This window comes from Lipotes vexillifer, unplaced genomic scaffold, assembly GCF_000442215.2.
Source record: "Lipotes vexillifer unplaced genomic scaffold, Lipotes_vexillifer_v1.1 scaffold325, whole genome shotgun sequence".
In the NCBI taxonomy this organism is placed as follows: domain Eukaryota; kingdom Metazoa; phylum Chordata; class Mammalia; order Artiodactyla; family Lipotidae; genus Lipotes; species Lipotes vexillifer.
The window spans coordinates 3,225,838-3,249,589 of NW_006799313.1; positions in this window are offsets into that span (position 1 = coordinate 3,225,838).

Sequence of the window (23,752 nt, forward strand, 5' to 3'; positions counted from 1 at the left end):
GCAGGTCCCAGCACCACAGGTGTGACACCTGCCCCACTGCTGGCTTCTCTGGCTGGGGTCCAGGACCTGCTGTGCATATTTAGGGCAGGGGGTCTAGGACCTGCTGTGCATATTTAGGGCGGGCATGGACAAGCAAAGATCCCAGACAAACACAGCATTTTTCTAGACCATCAACTTTAGTCAACAGTAAAGCATTTAAAATACTTCTATACTAAAACCAGAACAGATGTATTACAGAATACAAAACTCACATGAATTTTTTAAAAATATTTATTTTTTTTTTTATTTTGGCTGCACTGGGTCTTGGTTGAGGCATGTGGGATCTAGCTTCCCGACCAGGGATTGAACCCAGGCCCCCTGCATAGGGAGCACAGAGTTCTACCCACTGGACCACCAAGGAAGTCCCCTCACGTGAATTTTTAACATAAAAACTGGAGACTTCAAGGCAACTTCTTGTTTGAGAGGCCCACTTTAGACACTAAACTATCTGCTGACCACTGAGCATCAAGACTCAGTCTTCTCTATAATTAATAAGAGTCAGAAGAAAGGTTAAAACACCATAGCATGCCTCCATCAAAGCACCCGGGACTTCATAACAGCAACCTGTCAGTGGCTGCCTACACTCCCTGTATCACACAAGATGTCCCTTGGGTCCCAACACGAATGGGAAAGTTCAGAAGCACCTCATTCTTTTCCAAAGGGGTCTGGGTCCTACTACTGCCGGATGAGTTAGATCTGCCTGGGGAAATAAAGAAAAACCACCACACTGAACTTTTCCTACATGTCGTCTCTTGCCTCCCTCCCACCCACACTCTAAGCATTACCAGGATCACTGATAAAACCTCAGCTGCCCCATCAGCACCTCCAACCCCTTACAGTACAGGCCCCTGTTAGAGAATACACTGCAGACACTCTTTCCATGGAAGGAAGTCAAGAAATAGGGCACATCTCTTGGGAGAGGGTGTTCCTTGTGTCCACAAACAAGGGGGAAACTTTTTCTATTGTTGTAGCTGTTTTTGTTATAAAAACAATAATATGCACGTGACAGCTGGGAAATTTTTTTTTTCTGTAAAGAGCCACTACTGACCACAGAAGAGGAGCAGAGGGGAAAAAAAAATCAATGGAAGGCCACACAGAAGTAAAAAGCAATTTAGTTGGGTTTGGTTTGTTTGTTTTTTATGTGTAAAACACATATACACACATTCAAAAAAGTGAACTCAACTGATTTCAAATTAAGAACAGAGAGGATGAGATTTTAATAACACAATAAATATATTAAAATACACTACAGAGCTATGTTATTGACAGTAAATAAAAGATGGAGGAGGAGGTCAAAGAAAAAGGTATAATAGTAGGAGAGAAAAAGAAAGGCAGAGCGGGGGGGGGGGGGGGGCCTTTATCCGGTGAAGCCAAAGGATGGGAAGACAGCAAGATACAGGGACAGACAGACAGACCTGAGTAACCATACACAAAAAGAGGGAACAACTAAAGGATCCACAGAAAGACTTCCTAGGCCAAAGTAAATTACACTGTACATGGACAGCTGTAGACTTGGGCTATAGACTTCGAAGTATTATCACCTTTTATCCTTGCCTTTGAATGGTTACTAATGTGGTTAACCACTGTTCACAGCTCTTTAATTGCTCATTTAAACGTTCTGAGGCTTAGCTCAGGTCATAGGCCGGAAGTTCCCTCCATATGAGCTACGGTTCAGTAAATCAGTCACCTCCAATATCTCCTCTGAAAAGGGAGTACAAGAGACACTATCACACAAATCGTTATCTTATAAAATGTACAAAGCACCAATGAGAGTCAGTGGAGAAAATGCTGTTTGAGTTGCAAAAAAAATTCCATGGAAAAATTTCTTTAGTTTTAAATTAAAAAAAAAAAAAAAAAGTGGAACTTCAGCAGAATGGGTTCCCACCTCAGCATTCTCCAGCATCACTCCCGGCACATCTGACTTTCCGCGTGTTCAAGTTCTGCCTGCCCCACTGGCTCCAAAGGCCTGAATTGGCCCTGAAACTAAATCAGCCTCCACCACACACTGCAATCTGAGGGTCAAGAGAGAGATCCCAAGGGACTCCAAGTCAGTCCCAACCCTGGCCTGGACTCTGTTCACCCACCCCAACCCGTGTCTAAGCCAAGCCTCTCCTTACTTACTTCACTCTAAGGGCTGTAGAAATCTGCTATTTCCCAGCTGATAAAGCCTCCTCCTTCCAGCTCCATCCCTTTTTCCTCCAAGCCTGGTGTCTGTTTTCCCCTTCCTCATCTGACCTGCCCCCAACCTCCTACCTGGTCTGTTTCCCCAACCTCTCCCTTCTACTGCCCCTAATTTCTCCTTGCTTTTCTCTACCGCATCTTAGTATCATTTCTCTCAGAGGAAGAGGGGACTTAAGGGGTGTATCTAGAACACAAGACCTAAAATCTATCCACCTGGGATTTTTGCCCAGCTCTGCATCTTGCTAGCTGTGTGACCTTGAACAAATGGCTGAGCCACCCAACCCCTCAAATTCCTCAGTGAGGGGGGCTGAACCTGGCAATCACAGAGGTCTCTTCCAACTCTCAGGTTCTAAATATCTAAACATTCACCTGTATAACCATAAATAAATCAGTGAGTTAAACATACACAGGGAGAGAGAATGAATTATAGAAACTCCCTTTCCTCAGCATTCTGTCACCCCACCTGGTCTCCCCAACCAACCACCCACACTGAGGGGCTGTGTCTCACTCTGGGCTGTTCTAGCTCTAAATTATTTAGATACAGCAAAACCTTACCAATCACACTAATCAAGGAACAGATGCGTCTGAATCCAACAGAAGGCTGAGTCCTGGAATGTTTCTTTCATGCCATCGAGTAATACTGTGAATTTAACATCAGCTTAGCAAAGAATCTAGAAATGCCATCACAAACTGTCTTGTGAATCTAAGAACAGTAATGCTGTCGGGAACCCTGGAAAACAATCTACCCCAAAGCCCTCCACTTTCCCAACAAGGACACAGGCCCAGAGAGCGGAAGCCACTAGCCCAAAGCCCAAAGCAGGTTGGAGCCTGGATCAAAGCCAGCTGTCCTGCTTTTGGTCCAGAGGACCTCCACCAAAGCTTTTTGATACCATCCGTTTCCTTTTTCAAGAGACAGATTAAATCCCAAATTACCAGGGAGTGCCCTCTACAGCAAATCTATTTCCAAGTCCAGGGGAGGGGCCAGAGCTAAGTTTGGATGGCCAGATGACTACTAATGCTGCCTAATACAAGCTCTCTTTCCTGAACCCTGCCCATTCATTCTCTGCAAAGAAAACCCCAGACTGCTATCTATATGGGACTGTATTTTGGAGAGGGGAGAAGGGGAAAGCGGCACAGTTCTTTGTTCTGCCAGTAAGAAGCATCTGCTAGTCCTTTCCCACAACTCCTACCTCACCTCCCAATATTCCCAGTACCTTCGGAAAAGTTCACAGAAACTCGCCAACTAGAATAAAAGAAAGCAGGAGGTAACAGGAGGAAAGGGCCAACAGCAGGTGAGTGTCAAACGGACAGACGGCGACAATACCCTCCCAGCTCTTCGCCCTACGGGGAAGAAAGCGTTTCTTTTCAGTTGCTAATACCCTGCGGGGAAGTCACCTGAGCTAGTTCAACTCAGCGCCCTCCAGCAGAGAAATGAGCTCCCTGCAACCCCTGGAGAGCTAACCCTTTCCTAACCATGCACTCTAACAGCGCCAAGGGCAGAGGTACCAAAAGACCAACCCTCCCCTCCCCTCCCCTCCCCTCAGGCCAAGAGCCTGAAACATCAGAGCTTGGATGGCAAGGAGCTATTTAAGGCAGCATCAAAAGGGTGGGGCAGAAAATTGCTGGCAGCATCCTCCTCTCCACCGCTCCCTCACAGCCGACACACACACACACACACCCCCACACACACACACACCTCTCACTCCACACACACCCATCAACCTCACCTGTCTCTAAGGGCTGGAGATCTGGAGTCCCCAAATGTCCAGCACATGTTTTCTGTCATTGAGGCTGCTGTCCCCATCTGCTGCCCACCCCACTCTTAATCCACTCCGTTCTCTTCAATCACAACCCAGCCACCTTTCCAATCAAAAACACAAAACTGAATCTAGAGAAGCCCACAAACCAAGGAGGGGGGCATGGGGACAAGCCCTCCCTGGCCTTCACTTAGGAGAGAAAAAGGGCGCAAGGGGTGGGGGGCGGGGTGATTCCAGCGGCCTGACATGCCAGACAGGCTCCATGATATCTCTAAATGAACCTCCCTCCTATTGACGGTGAAATCAATTCCGGCGATTTCAGCAGGTCGGCCCTGTGACAGGAGGGGTATCCCAGCGCTCAGTTTAAAACAAAAAATCCAAAGGCTCAGCCAGAACATGCTGGGAAAATCCAGGGTCTGGATAAAACGAGCAACGCTCAGTGGGATCCTTTCTGCTTTTATGTAGCAATGTAATAGCGTAATAAATTCTGTCTGCCTGAAGAAAGCATGCACTGGTGAATTTCAAAGCCATCTTACGACAGCGGATGCACGGGGATGCAGAATTCGACAGCACATTCCCCCGTGAATAAAACGTAATGATTTCAAGCCTCTTTCCCCCTCTATCTTGAATGGCGCTAGCGCTTATCAAGGAAGCCACCTCGGAAAGAAGCCAGAGGAGAGCCGGGGATGCCCGGGGAATTCGGAGAAAGGAGTTGCTTTCTGTTCATCTCGGTGAGGAGCTGGCTAGCAAGAAGCTGCCAGTCACTGAGGGATGAAGGAGCATGGGCAGATGAGCAGGCACCGGCGTCCCCGGACACGGACACACACACAAACGTACCCGCTCATTCTGACGGGTCCTAGGCCAGACCGGTAGTCCGTGCTGCCCTCCCGCCTTCCTCTCCTCCAGAGGGATGCTGATGAATGAACACACCTGAGATGCCTCCATCCTGCCGCTCGCTCCCTCCTTCCTCCTCTGGCTACTGCAGAGGAGCCTCTCCTCGGTAGTTTCACTTTACAGCGCAAACCCACGCGGGCTTTGATGTCTCCTCCACCCACCCATATTGCAGCCAGCCTGAAGCAGGCGGACATTCTCTCCCAGCAGAGGCCATGATCGCACGTACCCCCACCCACCAATAAAAACAAACAAAAAATTAAAAAGACAAAAACCTGGAATCCTCCAAAACCCCCGCACCCTGGGGAACTTTCCCTTAAAGACTGGGGATCCACCAAGCAGGCAGGAAGGAGGGTTCCGCCGAGGGGGACCACGGTGCTCCCCTTGACCACGGGGGATGCTCTGGGGGAGGGGGTCCCTCAAGTCCTTCCAACAGCTGGCCCTTTAAACGCGCCTCCTCCGAGCGTGGAACAAAGGCGCCGCCCGCGGGGGCCGGGCCGGCGCACGCCCCCGGCGCCGGCGCTGACAATCAGGCGAGCGCGGGCTGAGGGGCCGCTGGCGCGGGCTTACCTTGCGGGTCTCCAGGCTGGCGGGCCGGCTGCGCGAGTCCTGCCCAACTCGCACTACACTCTGCAGTTGGCCGCGCTCTGTTTTTCTGGGACTCGGCGCTGACTTCACCGACACTCCGCGGCCGGCCAATGGGCTGCGGCGGCCGCCCCCTCATTAGCATGCGTCTGGAACCGTCCACTCCGGCGGCGCCTGGGAGGTGGGCGGTGCTAGGGGGCGGTGCCGGACCAGGCAATGACAGGAAGGGGCGTGTGCGCCAATGGGAGGCGACGAGGCGCCCCGCCGCCCCGCCCCGCAGCATTGTGAGCCCGGCGCGCGGGCCCGCGGATCTCCCGTCGAGAGCGTGCGCGATGTCCCAGCAACCCTTTCTGTCCCGGCCGGCCTCGGGCTGGGCGGGAGGCTGGCCCGGCGCGCCCTCTGATCTTTCTGAGGGGTTGCCCACGGGGAGCTGGGAAGGAATCTTAGGCATTAAAAAAAACAGCTAACCTGTCTTGAGTACATATAATTTACTCAACTCCTGTGCCCCAGTTTGCTCATCTTTAAAATGGTATAATAACCAGTACCTATTTCGCAGGACAGGACGTAGAGAAGATTAATATAGTTAACGTATGTAAAGCGTTTATATCAGTGCCTGGCCATCGCGCTATATAAATGTTTGCTACTATCATTATTATACTGTATGTCAGCCAGTATGCTTAATACTTCTTAGTTTTTCTCTCTTTGATCCTCATAGTCTTTTAAGATAGTCACTATTACTAATCCATATTTTTCAAGTGGGAAAACTGAAATGGTTTAAGCGGCTTGGTCAAAGTCACACAGAAACCGGTGCAATCAGCATTTGAACCCAGGCTCTGAGATTTCATTCATGTAATATTTTATTCAGCGGCTCTATGGCAGGCATATACTAGGCCCTGGGGTTACTGCCGAAAATACAACAGACAAGACCCCTCCGCTCATGAAGCTTCCATTGTAGTGAGGGAGACAGGCAAATAAACGAGTGAATAAATAAACAAGATCATCTGCAATGTGCAAAATAGGGTGAATAAAGCAAAACAGGGTCATGCGCAAGTGGGGAGAAGAGTGCTTTGCTAGATGGGTTCAGAGGTAACCACTGTGGTACCATCCTGACCTCCAGTCCCCCTCAGTGTTACAACAAGAAAACGGAACGCAGAGAGGGGAAACTTCTTGCCCAAGGTCACCGCCAGCAAGTAACCGGCCTGGAACGTGCTCCCTCCACGCCTAGCTTCCCACTCCCATCTCTGGGGCATCCCTAAAGGTGGGGCAATCATCCCTTGGGCTGAACACAACTGAGTTTTGTCAGCTGCCCTTGGAGAGAGTCTTCAGCCAGAGCACTTCCCGGTTAACAGGCTGTGTGTGCAAGGGAAAGAAAGGCTTTGATGACTGCACAGGCTGATGGGAAACACATCTGCTAAGGTTCCTGGATGTCAAGGAACAGTGTCAAGTCTTTGCTGAGCACCTGCTGTCCCCTGCCGTGTAAAGAAAAAAAAAAAAGTTAGAAGTCTCCTAGCCACCTGGGAGCTTATTGTACAACTGAAGAGACAAGAAACTACTAGAAAGCTATTCAATCTAGGGAGCCCCCAGACCAGGCCTCCCCCAGCTTGCACCTCATTCTGCTGTTTTGCAAAGAACACTAGACTAGAAGTCTGGCTTTGCAGGCTCTACTATTAACTTCCACCACAATCTAAGGGAGGCAGTTCCTCCTGGGCCTGTAAAGTAATGAAATGGCTAATGCACTTGTCCCTCAGTATCTGTGGGGGATTTGTTCCAGGAGACCCCATGAATACCAAAAACTGTGGGTGCTCAAGTCCCTTATTTAAAATGGAGTAGTACAAGGAATACAGTCGGCCCCCCAAATCGGCGCATTTCACATCTGCGGATTCAACCAACTGCGAAGAAAATTTGATCACATTTGATTGGGTTGAATCTGCAGGTGTGAAACCTGCGTTTAGGGAGGGCTGACTGCATGTCTAGTCCGCTATGCAGTATAATGTATTTATGCTAAGAGCATAAACTGACCAGTTTAATATTAACTGACCATAACTGTCCGTTCATACATGCATTAACTGACCAATACCACACAGCAACCCCAGGAAGAAATGCTACTGTTATCTTGAGTTTATCCACAGAGGAGGAAAATAACTGCTGGAGTAACTAAGTAAATTGCCTACCCAGCAAATTCAGGATAACACCACTTAGAATAGCAAAAAAAATCAAAAACAATCCAAATGTTCAGTTTGAGTGGATTGGTTAAGAAAATTACAGTACAACCATAAGAAAGAATATCATACAGCCATGAAAAATGAAAAAGTATACTGACTCATTAACACAAAAATATGCTCATAACATATTCCTGAATAGAAAAGTAGGTTGAAAACTATTTTTGTACTGCAATCTCATTAGAACTATTTCTTGTGGGATTATGAGTATTTTTCCCTCATCTATATTTTTCTGATTCTTTTCATCATAAAAATCTATCAAATTGTTCAATGAAAATGAAACAAAATAATCTTAAAATGAAAAACCAGACTCTACTTGTGGAGATTTGATCTCTCGGCAAGGCCTTCCCTTGTAAGTGGGAAACTGCCTGGGGAAATCTTTAATGAGGCCTCAGTCTGTGAGTCATCCCTCAAATGTTGCACTCCTCTGCTGGTTCCGGTCTGTATGTCATTAGGGTTTGTGAGATAAATGGGAAAATACTGAAAGGACAGAAGGGAAGGGGAAAAGGGAAGATAAAGAGAAAGAAAAATCCTACTATCCTTCAAGATTCATCTCAAATGTCTCCTTCAAGAAGTGTTCAGAATCATGGTCTAATAACATTTTAACACTGAAAGTGCCCCAAGAAATCATCATGTGTACTCATGTCAACTCACTGTTGTTGCCAGTCATTCATGATTCATCTGAGTAGCAGGTCATGTGCTAGGTGATAGTAAGACCTGCCTCCCCACCTCCCAAAGGTAACCCCTGGGGTAGCAGAAGCTCAGGGAAGTCCCGCTTCATGGGCGTGCTAAGAAAAGTCCCACACTTGGGTATTGCTTTGCTCTCGCCATCTTGAAATTCTTCATTTTCGAACAAGGGACCCCACATTTTCATTTGGTACTGAGTCCTATAAATTATGTGGCCTGTCCTGGGGAGGAGAAATACCAAGGCCTTATTAGTACAATAGTATATCAGTGACCGAGCCTGGAGTAAAGCTCGGGGCTTTCTACTCTCATCCCAACCATTCTCTTATATCATATGGCCTCATTCCTGGCTCCCCAGGGAAATGTGAGCACTCCCTGCTTTCCAGCCCTACAGCACTTCATTTATTCCTTTCTCATGGAATTCACCATATTTGGCATGAACTCATGTATATATGTATGTAGTCTTATTCCTCATCCTCTCTCCCCACCAGATTGTAAATTCCATGATGTCCTGGCTTGTGTCTGCTCATCTCAAACAGTGCTTAGCACTATGCTTTACACACTGTTAAAAATGGGCTTACATTTAATTTAATCTTACTAGTAACTCCTGGTTTTCTCTTTTTCTGCATCAGATTATTCCCAGCAGTCCTTCCACTTTTGGAGAGAAATTAAAATATCAGGCACAAAACAAGAACACAAACCAGGGTCATAAACGTGCTGTAGGAAGCATCCTTCAAGCAGGCCATTAAGTGTGAGAGATTGAGAGAGGATCAAGCAGGATTTTGTAGATGTCAGCCCAGAGTCGTCAGCCTTTTCTCCATCTTCAGCATCTCACACCCTGGGAGAGAGGGAAAGAAACAAGATGATCTAGAGATGGCGGGAAGTATAGTGGTTAGGCCTGTGGGCAGAATCCTGGCTTCAATGCCTAACGTGGAACTCTTGTGCAAGTTCTCAGGTCCCTCATCTGTAACAGGATGTAACACAACCCTCCTAAGGTTTACTTGTGAGCTGTAGATGACAGCATGCATGTAAAGTGCTTACACGCTGCCTGACACATAAGCACTCGCTAAGAGGGTATTATTTTCTTTTTCACATAAGCATTTATTTTTACTTAAAAAATTTTTTTTGGCTGCGTTGGGTCTTCGTTGCTGCACGCAGGCTTTCTCTAGTTGTGGAGAGCAGAGGTTATTCTTCGCTGTGGTGCGCAGGCTTCTCATTGTGGTGGCTTCTCTTGTTGCAGAGCACGGGCTCTTAGGTGCTCAGGCTTCAGTAGTTGTGGCGCACGGGCTCAGTAGTTGTGGCGCACGGGCTTAGGTGCTTTGTGGCATGTGGGATCTTCCTGGACCAGGGCTTGAACCTGTGTCCCCTGCATTGGGAGGTGGATTCCTAACACTGTGCCACCAGGGAAGTCCCAAGAGGATATTATTATTAATATTACTAGGAGGCCAAGTTGTGAAAGATGCTTTCTTAAAATGTGTTGGTTTGGGTAACTTGTTTCCCCAGTTACCCAAAAGATTGACTGTAGTCATTTTCAGACATATCAGCCGGAGAACGCCAGGAGGGAAGAAGAAAATCAAATGAGGGAAAGGGAATTATGAACCCCTTTTGGTGTTAAATCACTAAAAACCCTGGTGGCCATTTGCACCTAATTTCTTTTGTAGCATCTTGAAGAAAATGAAGCAAGTAGTGGAAAGAGCAAAACTTCCTTAAAGAATGGATTCTCTTGCTTCTTGCTGATGAATTACTGAGAAGCAAATCTCTACACTCATGCCTGAGGGCACAAAACTGATTTGAATATCATGGGATGCCAGATCCAAGAATTCCGCATTCTTTGGAGGTCAGGGGGAGCAGATGCTGCTTTGGGGAATTTTGGAGAGATGGGTGGAGGTTGGTCAGGAGGGGGCCAGGTAGAGAATGAGAGCAGGCAAGGACATCGCTGTGCTTAGGAAGCAGGGCCGAGATGAAAATGAATGAGTCACACCAATGGCCTAGCCTTCAGGCCTCTGTTCATCAATCTAAAAAATGCTTGCTCCAATATGCCTCATGTTGTTGCTTGGATGAAAGCATGTGTACATAATAAAACCCCAACTCTATACATTTGTACTGTATTCGACCAAGGGTGTAAGGTTTGGCTTTGAGAATGTTTCATGCTATTAGATAATCAAAATAAGAAGTTTAAAGTGTTGAGCTGGGTGGACCTTTGAGAGTAACCAGAAGGACAGAATGCACTTCTGTCCACTTCCACTGTATTAATGGAAGGGCCTGCCCTAGGTCAGGGGTTTGGGTGGGGGACAAGAGGAGGGGACAGGCTTCCCTGGTGGCACAGTGGTTAAGAATCTGCCTGCCAATGCAGGGGACATGGGTTCGAGCCCTGGTCCAGGAAGATCCCACATGCTGTGGAGCAACTAAGCCTGTGAGCCACAACTACTGAGTCTGCGTTCTAGAGCCCATGAGCCACAACTACTGAAGCCCTCGCACCTAGAGCCCATGCTCCGCAATAAGAGAAGCCACTGCACTGAGAAGGCTGCACACCTCAATGAAAGAGTAGCCCTCACTTGCTGCAACTAGAGAAAGCCCACGCACAGCAACAAAGACTCAACACAGCCAAAACTAAATAAATAATAAATAAATTTATAAAAAAAGGAAAGAAAAGAGGAGGGGGCAGTTTGAAGGCAGCTGCTGCTGGGAGATCCATTTTTTTCTGACTGGGCAGGGGATTCATTAATTAGAATATGCTGCGTTTACTTGAGAAAGACTTACTAAAGTAATTCAGTTAATGAAGCGTTTACTTGAGAAAACCATTTTTATGGTTGGTGAATAGAGCTGACTACTCTGAGAGATGCATTCTGATTGAGGCTGGAGAGATAAAAGAAGGAAGCCAGGAAGAGGGAAAAAAAGGTGGCACAGGGAAAGAAGGGGAGAACCAGAGAACATGAGAGAGACGGCAAGGGAGAGGAAGACAGATCATTTTAAACGGCCTGAGGGAAAATATACAGCAATTGCAGAAATGGGGCAACAAGCCTCACCAAACGAATATAACCTTAACAAGGTTAAAAAATCAACAACAATGGTGTTAAGGTAATAATTGACATTCTGGAAGCTGTTGGAAGCTTGTCAGAGGTGATTGGAAGAGTTCACTGGGGGAACTCATTACACAAGGCCAAACTGAGTCACATGGGTGTCCTGGGAAGGTTAGCAACACTTTGTCAGCATTCATCAAGAGGAGATGCTGAGCACCGTGGAAAGGGCAGAAGGGAAGATGGCGGGCGTGCCTATCGGGTATCGGCCCTTCTCCATTACCTCAGCAAGTCTGTCCTGTCTCCAAACTTGCTTGCCCTGTCTCTTAAACCTTGTCTTCTAAACCTTCAGTTACCTCGACCCACTTTTATGAATGCTATTTTAGTGACCATCTCTAGTCACTGGGCCATGCCTCTTAGGGATCTTCCTGCCTGCTGCCCCAACTAGCTGAACCAGGCAATTCTTCCAGGCATGCATGGCTCTCTCTGTGAGAGGAGGTCTTGGAAAAAATCACACATTTCCAGGGATGTTTGAAGCCCTTTTTTTAAAAAAAAATTTATTTATTCTATTATTTATTTATTTTTGGCAGTGTTGGGTTTTCGTTGCTGCGTGCGGGCTTTCTCTAGCTGCGGCGAGCGGGGGCTACTCTTCGTTGCGATGCACAGGCTTCTCATTGCGGTGGCTTCTCTCATTGTGAAGCACGGGCTCTAGGTGCGCGGGCTTCAGTAGTTGTGGCTTGTGGGCTCTAGAGCGCACGGGCTTAGTTGCTCCGCGGCATGTGGGATCTTCCCAGACCAGGGCTCCAACCCGTGTCCCCTGCAATGGCAGGCGGATTCTTAACCACTGCACCACCAGGGAAGTCCCCTGAAGCCCTTTTTAAATTGGCAATCTAAGTTGTGCTTGCATGGCCTACCTGTTTATCTGACTCTGTAAGAAGGAGACAATCTGAAAGAATCATGTCCTACGGCCCAAGGAGTAAGGGCAACTGGACTTTACACAGGGAGAAGTGGACAGAGATACCTATCTCCTCCCTTAGGCCAAAAGAACCAAGGGCTTCTTCATTTGACCCTGATTAGAATTAGAACAGAACCAGAAAGCATGCTAGACCCTGGTTCTCAGAATCTGTTGCAGCCCAGGCTGCCACTTCCAAAGAAGGAAGGTTAATCATGGTGAGCCCTCCAACAAGAGGAAAGTAAGGACCCCAAGGGGTCAGTGGCAGCCCCTCTGTTTGACTCAGTGTGACCCCTGGACAAGGTTCAATGGGGTTAAACAATGTGATTCCACCAGTTGGTATTTAAACTGAAGGCTGCTCCACTCTTAGTTTCCAGAAGATACTATACCTGAACTAGGGCTTCTAACACTCAGACTTTTTCTGGGCGCGACTCACAGCTTGCAGAATTTTAGCTCCCCGACCAGGGATTGAACCCGGGCCCTGGGCCCAGGCAGTGAAAGTGCCGAGTCCTAACCACTGGACCATTAGGGAATTCCTGACCCAGACCATTCTTGAGGATTGGGAGCAGAGCCAGCCAGGTAGCCCTGGGCTTGTGGGAAGAGAACTCTCAAGTCGTTCAGTTAACAATATCATGTGCCCCCTCTGTTCCAGGTCCTCTACTCAGGGCTGGAGAACCAGAGAACAAGGATAGGCCCTCATCCTCGAGGTGCTCACGATGGAGTGGGAGAGACTGATAAAGACATGGGTGATTACAAGACAGTGTGATAGACACACTCTTTTTTTTTTTTTAATTGAGATATAATTCACATATCAGAACAGTTACCCTTTAAAAGTATACAGTCCAGTGATTTTTAGTATATTCATGAGGTTGTGCAACCATCACCACAAACAAATTCCAGAACATTTTCATCACCGCAAAAAGAAACCTTATACCTATTAGCAGTCACCCCTTGTTCCCCCTCTCTCCCCAGTCCCTGGCAATCACTAATATACTTTCTGTCTCTATAGATTTGCCTATTCTGGACATCTCATATAAATGGAATCATACAACATGTGACCTTTTGTGTCTGGCTTCTTTCACTTAGTGTAATGTGGAAAAGGTTCATCCTTGTTGTAGCATGTATCAATACTTTGTTCCTTTTTATGACTAAATAACATTCCACTGTATACATATACTACAATTTGTTTATCCTATCATCAGTTGATAGACATTTGGTTTGTTTCCACTTTTTGGTTACTATGAACAATTCTGTTATGAACATTCATGTACAAGTTTTTGTATGAACATATGTTTTCAATTCCCTTGGATGTATACCTAGAAGTGGAATTGCTGGGTCATATGGTAACTTTATGTTTAATTTTTTGAGGAACTGCCAAATTAGCTTGAGTCAGTTTTCTGTTCTTTTAACTGGCAGAACCAATATACCTTGCTGAATGAAAAACATGGGCTGCTTTATTATTTTATGTATTATTACCTTATATATTTTAATAAAAATTTTCTGAGGATATGTATATGTACTACTAATCATTTTAGACAATTTTGAAAATGCAGAAAAGTTTAAAGGAAAAAAAAAAAAAGAAAAGCCTCCATATCCCTCAATGTCCAAAGTTACCTCTATCCCCGTTTGGTTTGCTTTTTCCCTTTTAATCTTCTTTTCTATGTCTACTTTTTATAAAGCAATGTCATACTGTATGTTCAGTTTTGTATTCTGCTTTTCTCTCCAATCATTATATTGTAAGTAGTTCAGCACTCGTTGTTTTATAAACTGGTCATCAATTTTATTTATTTTAATTTTTCTTTAATGTTATCTTTATTCTTCTTACTTTTGAAGAGGGGCTTAAGGTTGGGAGTGGGGGGATTTGGGGGCAAGAGGAGGGAGGTGCCAAATAGAGTATGTACGTTGAAAGCAAAAGAAAAGAGAGCAGAGATGGCCCTTGTTTGCTTTCTTATATGTACCTATTTTATCCTACCTGGTTCCGGGAAAGACTTAAGGCACTGCTGTCCTTGTGGCCGTAGAACAGCCCTTCAGTCTCTTTCTGGTGGCCGCACTGCAGGGGCTGCTGCTGTTCCATGTGCCTGTGCCCTGAGGCTGAGCCAGAGCTGGCTCCTGCGGGCTGCAATGCAAGACGGCCAATTCGCAACCCTAGCAAAATCAATCTATTGGAAACTAATGAGGCACAAATAGTTCATGCACTTTGAGGCTGATCTGCCAAATGAGATAAACAGGGCTCAATCAGCAGGGAGAATCAATGATGCAAAAATGCATTTCAGGCTAGCATTATTTCCCCCCTGGGATGCCCACGACATCACATTCTATTGTTTTGATGCTTCTGTGGCAATTCTTGTCTAAGCCTCTGTGGGCCAGGCCAGGAGAACTCCCTAACCCAGGGTTTCCTGTGCCCAGGGGTTGGTAAATGTCAAGATTTGGCAGCTGTTAATGAGGGGCCTGGGCAGCCAACATGTGTGAGAAGTGGGACTTTCAGTTTTGTAAGAAAACGCTAACTTCTGTGTTTCTAAACCACCCTCTGTAACAGGTGATGTAATTAGCAAGGAAGAGCATTATGAACTTTCCAAGAGAGCAAATCACAAAAGGATTGTCTTAGTAATTCACATTTATAAAACACAAAATATAGAGTGATTTTTTTAAAATTCTATAATTTCTTGTGCCACTAAGTTTATTTTCCCTTAAACAGTCTATTAGGAAGATATGATCATTGTGAAAAAATTGGAAACCATTGATAAGCAAAAAGAAAAAAAAATTTTTTTAATACTTTGGCCACACACCTTTCTTTTTTTTTGATATATATATTTTTAAATTTTATTTATTTTATTTTTGGCTGCATTGGGTCTTCATTGCTGCGCGGGCTTTCTCTAGTTGCAGCTAGCGGGAGCTACTCTTTGTTGTGGTGCGCAGGCTTCTCACTGTGGTGGCTTCTCTTGTTGCGGAGCACAGGCTGTAGGCGTGCGGGCTTCAGTAGTTGTGGCACGTGGGCTTGGTAGTTGTGGCTCGCAGGCTCTAGAGCGCAGGCTCAGTAGTTGTGGCACACGGGCTTAGTTGCTCCGCGGCATGTGGGATCTTCCTGGACCAAGCTCGAACCCGTGTCCTCTGCATTGGCAGGTGGATTCTTAACCACTGAGCCACCAGGGAAGTCCCAAGAAAAACTTTTAAATCATCTCTAATAAATTTTATTTTTATCTTGCAAAATTTCTCCCACCATGCAGAATTATTTAAAAAATAAGTCCATGTAAGCAACCTAAGTGTCCATCGACAGATGAATGGATAAAGAAGATGTGGCACATATATACAATGGGATATTACTCAGCCATAAAAAGAAATGAAATTCAGTTATTTGTAGTGAGATGGATGTCATACAGAGTGAAGTAAGTCAGAAAGAAAAAAACAAATACCATATGCTAACACATATATATGGCCTCAAAAAAAAAAAAAAAGGTTCTGAAAACCTAGGGGCAGGACAGGAATAATGATGCAGACGTAGAGAATGGACTTGAGAACACAGGGAGGGGGAAGGGTAAGCTGGGACGAAGTGACAGAATGTCATGGCCTTATATATACTACCAAATGTAAAATAGCTAGCTAGTGGGAAGCAGCCACACAGCACAGGGAGATCAACTCGGTGCTTGTGTCCACCTAGAGGGGTTGGATAGGGAGGGTGGGAGGGAGACATAAGAGGGGGGAGAAATGAGAATATATGTATATGTATAGCTGATTCACTTTGTTTTAAAGCAGAAACTAACACACCATTGTAAAGCAATTATATTCCAATAAAATTGTTTTAAAAAAAATTCCATGTAATACATGCTGTTTTATAACCTACTTTTTATTCCAATCAGGCCTATTCCACAGTGTCATGACTTTGCCTGGGAGGGTCTCATGCTCTGTCTGTTTGGTAGCCCATTTGGCCCTTGGGGGACCTGACTGGAATGGTTTGGCTCAGGCAAGTGGGGAAGGGACAGGTCAACATAAAATCTAATCCCTTAAGGGGCTGTGTCCTGCAGGAATTGGGGTCCAAGATGCATGAGAAGAGTACAGAGGGTTTAGGAATGTAAGTAGTTTTTGGGTTTTTTTAAGATTAATTAATTTATTTTTGGCTGCATTGGGTCTTTGTTGCTGCGTGCAGGCTTTTCTCTAGTTGTGGCGAGTGGGGGCTGCTCTTCGTTGCAGTGCGCAGGCTTCTCATTGCGGTGGCTTCTCTTGTTGCGGAACATGGGCTCTAGGCGTGCGGGCTTCAGTAGTTGTGGCACGCAGGCTCAGTAGTTGTGGCCCATGGGCTTAGCTGCTCCGCGGCATGTGGGATCTTCCTGGACCAGGGCTCAAACCCGTGTCCCCTGCATTGGCAGGCGGATTGTCAACCACTGTGCCACCAGGAAAACCAGGAATGTGAGTAGTTTTAAGCAAAAGGCTAGAGATATTAATTGAGGCTAGAGTGTAGTGGCCTTGGAAGCTAAGGTCATGATCTTGAATTTTATCTGGTAGCCAGTGAGGAGCCACCAAAAGCTTTTAAACAGGGGGGTGGTGTGATGGAGGTGGCATGTAAGCACAACCTGTCTGGTGGCAACAGCAGGATGGACTGAAGCTGAGAAAGACGGAAGGCAGAACAACCAATTGAGAGGTCACTTCAGTAGTCCTGGTGTGAGGTAATAAAGGCTGGGAGGCGACCATGGGCAATGGAAAAGAAGAAGCATTTAGTTCATCTTCTCATTCATTCATTCAAAAAATATTAACCACTGAGAGCCAGGAACTGTGCTAGATCTGGGAACTGAATTCATAAAGGAAGACATGGCACGACTTGCCTTCTGCTTAGATACAAGGTCCTAAGTGAAAAGTTACCAAAGATGACCACCCCCCAGATGACTAGGATCACGGTGCTGTCATTAAGAGAAATAGAGGAGTCAGGATAAGATGAAATTTGAGCGTCTAAGAAGAAATCATTCTGAATTTAGTTTGGTGATACAGTAGGACAGGAAGATGGAACCACTCATCAGACAGGTGGAGATGTAGGGCTTGAGCTGGAGAGGGAGGTCAAGGCAGAAGGTGGGGAATGTGTGTACCTCAGGAGTGCTGTGACTTAGGAATTTCTGAGCAAGCCTGAATGAGCTCCATTCCACACTCAGAGCAGCAAAAGAACAACACAGACCTGGTAAAACCTGCTGCCTCATTCCTGTGATTCCTGACACTCTGGCTCCATCACACAGGTTGAGATGATTTTTCAGAAGTTGATGATTCAAAGCCTCCAATCTGACTCCTGTTTCACCTCTGGCTTTGATAGTGCTCTTCCCCCTCCCAGCTAGGAAGGGGTGTACTGCGGGCAGATGGTAAACTGTGAACAGAAATAAACTCTCTTAACATGTAGCAAGTATATTTATATCCAATCCTATAATATTGCTGCAAGCATAATTATAGCCAATCCCATAATTGCGTTGCGGGTATCAGGCATCAGAAACCAGGTCATTGTTGGTGATCAGGAAGATATGGCTACTGGGACAGGAGCCACAGGGCCAGTTGCTGCCCACCTGTGAGAGGACTGGGTGACACGGGGCAGGGCAGTTTACAGAGTGTCCAGGGGCTCTACCAACACAGGTGGGGAGGGAGGGGGTAATTTTGTGGGATACATAGCTCAAACTCATGCTTTTAGTCTTACTTTTTAGTAGAACTGCATGCTTTTAGTCTTAGTTTTTAAAAAATCATAAAATCAATGTTTATTCACTGTATAAGGTTTACGAAATATGAAAAACTATCTATAATCCCACAATCCAAAAGTAACATTGTTAATGTTTTTATATTTGCCATTGCAGCGTTTTATTTTGTATGTATGTGTTTTGTGTCATACTGTAAGTAAAGTTTTTTTTCTAACAGATTTATTTATTTGTTTATTTTTGGCTGTGTTGGGTCTTTGTTGCTGCACGTGGACTTTCTCTAGTTGCAGGGAGCGCAGGCTACTGGTTGTGGTGCGCGGTGTGTGTCTCACTGTGGTGGCTTCTCTTGCTGCGGAGCACAGGCTGTAGGTGCGCGGGCTTCAGTAGTTGTGGTGCACGGGCTCAGTAGTTGTGGCTCGTGGGCTCTAGAGCACAGGCTCAGTAGTTGTGGGGCATGGGCTTAGTTGCTCCACTGGCATGTGGGATCTTCCCAGATCAGGGCTCGAATGCATGTCCCCTGCATTGGCCGGCGGATTCTTAACCACTGTGCCACCAGAGAAGCCCTGTCATACTGTAAGTAAAGCTTTATATCTTGTTTTTTTTCTCACTTAATATCTTGAGTACTTCCCTATATCATTTACATATGCTCCAAAACATTATTTTAAAACTTTTCATTATTGTGGTATATTCAAAAGATAGAATACTCTACAGCAGTTAAAATGAATGAACTAGAGCTTCATGTATCAACACAAATATTTTTTAAGATAAGATTAATAAAAAGATAAATTGCAGAGTCAAATATATAATTCCATTTTTGAGAAGTAAAATATAAAAACCAATATTATATATTGTTAATGTTGACAGACATGTAAAAATTATAGAAAGGGCTTTCCTGGTGGCGCAGTGGTTCAGAGTCCGCCTGCCGATGCAGGGTAGACGGGTTCCTGCTCCGGTCCGGGAAGATCCCACATGCCGCGGAGTGGCTGGGCCCGTGATCCATGGCCGCTGGGCCTGCGCTTCCGGAGCCTGTGCTCCGCAACGGGAGAGGCCACAACAGTGAGAGGCCCGCGTACCGCAAAAAGGGGAAAAAAAAAAAGTATAGAAAAATGGTGGAAGGAATTTTCTCTGGTGAGGGAGGAAAGAGGTTGAAATTAAATGGGAGTGATACAAAGATGCGTTGTTTCTGTAATTTGTTATTTCTTTAAACAATAATCTAAAACAAATATGGCATAATCTTAAGGCTTATTAAATCTGCGTGGTGAATAAATGTGTTCACTACATTCTCTGTATTTTTCTGACATTTGAAATATAGAATAGATTGTTTTTTTAATCAATAGACTATTTTTTAGAGCAGTTTTAGGTTTAGAGAAAAATTGAGCAGAAAGTACAGGGAGCTGCCATATACCTTCTCACCACCTCCCAGCATACACAGTTTCCCCTACTATTAACATCTTGCCTTAGTATGGTACATTTGTTACAACTGAGGCAATATTGATATATTCTTATTAACTAAAGTCCATAGTTTACAAAAGGGTTCATTCTTTGTGTTGTATAATCTATAGGTTTTGACAAATATATGACATGTATCCGTCATTACAATATCATACAGAGTAGTTTCACTGCCCTAAAAATCCCTCCTGTTCTACCTATTTCTCCCTCCCTACTCCCTCCCTCCACCCAAACCCCTGGCAACCACTGATTTTTTTTTTAATTTTATTTATTTATTTGTTTGTTTGTTTTTGTCTGTGTTGCAGGCTTTCTCTAGTTGCGGTGAGCGGGGTTACTCTTCATTGTGTTGCGTGGGCTTCTCATTGCGGTGGCTTCTGTTCTTGCAGAGCACAGGCTCTAGGTGTGCGGGCTCAGTAGTTGTGGCGCACAGGCTTAGTTGCTCTGTGGCACATGGGATCTTCCCAGACCAGGGCTCGAACCTGTGTCCCCTGCACTGGCAGGCGGATTCTTAACCACTTCACCACCAGGGAAGTCCCAACTATTGATCTTTTAACTGTCTCCATAGTTTTGCCTTTCCCAGAATGTCATATAGTTGGGATGATACAGTATGTAGTCTTTGCAGATAGGCTTCTAAATAAATTATTTTAAAATCAAAACTTTCAAGCCAATCATAAGAAGAAAACAAAATCCACCAGGAATTCCACTATTTTGAGATAATCACTATTAACCATGCACACCACGTATCTTTTTTTCATGTAAATGGCATCACTATTTGCAAAATGTTATATTACTTTTTTTTTTCACTTCACAAAAATATATTAGAATTCTTTCTAAGTCCTTTAAGAATGTTTTGTGTTGTGGAATAGTATATCAGTGAGCTTACCCTTTACTATTGGACATTTAAGCTGTTTTCACATGTGGCAGGAATCTTTTCTGGCTTTGGGGAGCGCCCCTCACCCCCTTTAAACTAGAAAAGGCCCTTGAAATGTCCAGACAATTGGGAGTATTCAGCCTTCTAGATATGTGTTGCTTAGACAACATGCTTGACATTGACTGTGATTTCCTTACAGCCAATGATACAGATTGTTTACTTTTTTTCCTTCTCTCATTGCCAGACACAGAGTCTAGCACAAAGCAGTTGCTGGGAAACATGAGTTGAATGGATCTAAGTGCCTCTAAGCAAGGTACTCTGGGATGGACTCTAAGGAAACTCCCAAACCCCAGAGAGACGGACTTTTTCAAGAGCTTGTATCGTTCACTGGAAACCCAAGGAAGAAATCAGGAAGGCCTGTTTTGTAGAGTAGAGCTATCTGAGTGCCACGAAGAACTGGGACGCTGGCATTGGACAGGAACAGAGGGCAGTGGGCGTGGATGCCGAGAGGCTGTGGCGCGTGGGACAGTGAGAATCAGCCCCAATGCCCTGGGATGACTAGAGTTTTGTATAGGCGGAGGAAGTGCTCAGGTTCCCCTGAGAGTATTTTCTTTTTTTCAGTCAGTTTAATCACACCGGTTGAGTACTTGGGGTCTGGAATGGGACTTCTGGTTCAAATCCCAATTTTGCCACTCTCAGGCTATTTGACTTTGGGCAAGTAGCTAAGCTGTGATGGCTTCAGCCCCCAAAGGAGAATAGAATACAAAAGCACCACCTGAAAGAGTTGTTGTGAAGGGTAAATGAGATTATATATGCAAAGCGATAAGCAAAATGCCTGGCACTTACTAAGTGCTTAGCAATAATAATAATAACAACAACAGCAATGACAGCAGCAGCTTAGCATCTTTTCTTTAAAGAGGCAAGGTGATGAGACAGCAAGAGCATGGATTAGCCAAACCAAGAAAGTCTGCATGATTCTCACACACACACATTTTCCTCCTAGAGAAAGGCCCAGCACATGTCACAATGCCATGTATGGCCTGGATCCAAGTGGGTAGGGAACTATAGGAGCACGAAATGGAAACACCCTACATTAGGTAACTCAAAAGAAATTTGAGTTACTTTACTGATTTTTGCAAGCTACCTGCCAGTCTATGTACACTCCCTGTGCTTTTACGTTTATTCTCATGTGTAGCCATCTCTAGCTCCCATCTTTTGTTTGGTTGCTAAATCCAGCCATTGCAAATGGATTTTCCAGTGGATACATGGCTTTGAATTCACCTAGTTCTACTTCCCACTCAATGAGGGGATTTCTATCCGTAATATCCCTGTATCTCCTCGTCTAATCTAGGAGACATTCTGGATTCCTCCCTTTCCTTCAGTCATTTCCAAGCAAACCTTGTTGATTCTTGTTGAGATCTAAAATCTCTCCTCTCCCTGGTATCACCCCTGGCATCCTCCTAGAGCAAGCCTTCATCCCTCACCAAGACTGCTAGGATCCTAACTGGTCCCCTTACTTCCACACTTGCAATCTCACAGTCTATTCTCCCCCAGAACCAGGGTACCTTTTAAAATGTCACATCACATCATGACTCTCTCCTAATCTTAGGTTGAGTTCCCCAGAAGCAAACCCCAAGACAAGAATTCATAAGCAAGTGTTTTATTTTAAAAAGTGCCCCAGGAGAAACTGGTAAGGGAGTAGGGGAAGCTGCACAGGCAAGCGGAAGACACCGAAGGAAGAAGCCTAGAAGGCTGCAGCGCACCCCGAACGTTGTTTCTGGGCTTTCACACTCCTGCTCTACTGGCTGAGTCCTGGGCTAAGGGCAGTTGGGGGTCGCTCTCTGTGCATGCAGGTAAAGAGCTCCAGTGGCCCAAGGGCTCTCCTTGAAACTAAGTTACAGGAGTCGATTCTTACAGCAAAAGTGCACAGATGCTGGGGGACTGGCACACAGTAACCATGATGGGATCCAGAGAACCCTCAGAGGAGCACCCACAAGATCCACTCCAGTTTCCTCCCTTATTGCCTATCTCAGACCCTTGTTTATTTCCTTCATAACCCATGTCATGATTTATAAGTAGTTTATATAATTATTTGTCTCTATATTTGTTTATCGCCTGTTTTCCCCAATAAAATGCAATCTCCAGGAGAGTAGTGAGCATATTTGTCTCCCTAGAATACAGATGGCACACAGTGGATCCTCCACAGAAATCTGTATGAATGGATGAATGAACGATGGACACCTTCAGTAATGGGGCGTTTCTGCAGCCGGAAGCAGCTCATCCCACTTTCAGAAAGCCTTGACTGAAAGTCTGACCTAAGACTGAACTGTAATCACCTCCCCGTCACACCCACGGGTCTCCTCTCTGGAACGACTCTGGAGATGATCACCACTGCCAAGTCAGTCCCTCAAATATCCTCCGGACTAATCAACCGCAGCTTCTCCAAAGGCTCCTCTTTTGACGTGGAGTTTAGAGCACTGGTGTCTGTAATTTCACTAGAGTCTGCAAAAAATTCTTCTTCCCCACCTACACAGTGCATAGCAACCCCTCCCATACCACCCTGAATACGCCCAATCTTGGGTGGTAAACTGGGTCAAGCCAGATAAGAATTTGGAGAAGTGAAGCTGAAGGTAACCCAGCCCACTTGAATCCCAGCCCACTTACTGTTAAATGACTGATCTTGGGCAAAATACTTAATTTCTCTGAACCCCAGTTTCTTCATCTGTACAGGGGAAAAAGTAAGAGCACCTACCTAACAGAGTTAGTGTAAGGGTTAAATTAAATGAGACAGTGGATGTAAACCACTTAGCAGAGTGCCTGGCACATCTCTAAGGACTTGGAGTTTCCCCACACCTTACCTTGGACCTAACAGCTCTCCACGCCTCTGCATGCTGCTTCTTGCCCAGCCAAATCCTCCTGCTAACCCAGCTCCATCTCCGACACCCCCAAGCTCCTTCAGTCAAGGTAAGGCTTCAAGCCCTGTGTCCAGATGCTTTCCTGGCTCCTATTTCTTCCCATTTGCTCCTGCTCGCTGTCCACTTCAGGCTTCTACCTCTCCATCCTACCCCTTGCTACCTGTGCATCCATCCACATGTCCATTCTCCGCTTCTCTTTTATTGTCCTTCTTGCTCAATTCTTGCTTTTTGTTTTTCCTCCTATCTTTCTTACATCAGGTCTTCTCTCATGGAAACTCTAGTAAAGTTCTTTTTTCTTTTTTTTTTTTGATTTTCCTTTTCTATTCTGCCTCCTACCTTGGCTCCAGATAGACGAGAGGCAATGATCAACCTAGTAACAGTAAAATCGGTTAAGTGCTAATTGTATCACCACATAGGCATCTTAAGCTACAGGCCATTTTCCATCACTCCTTGCCACAGACTGAGTGGCAAAATCAAGGCTGGAAAGGAGGCCATCAACAGTGAGGACTGAGGGGAAACAGGAAGCTCTCTTTCC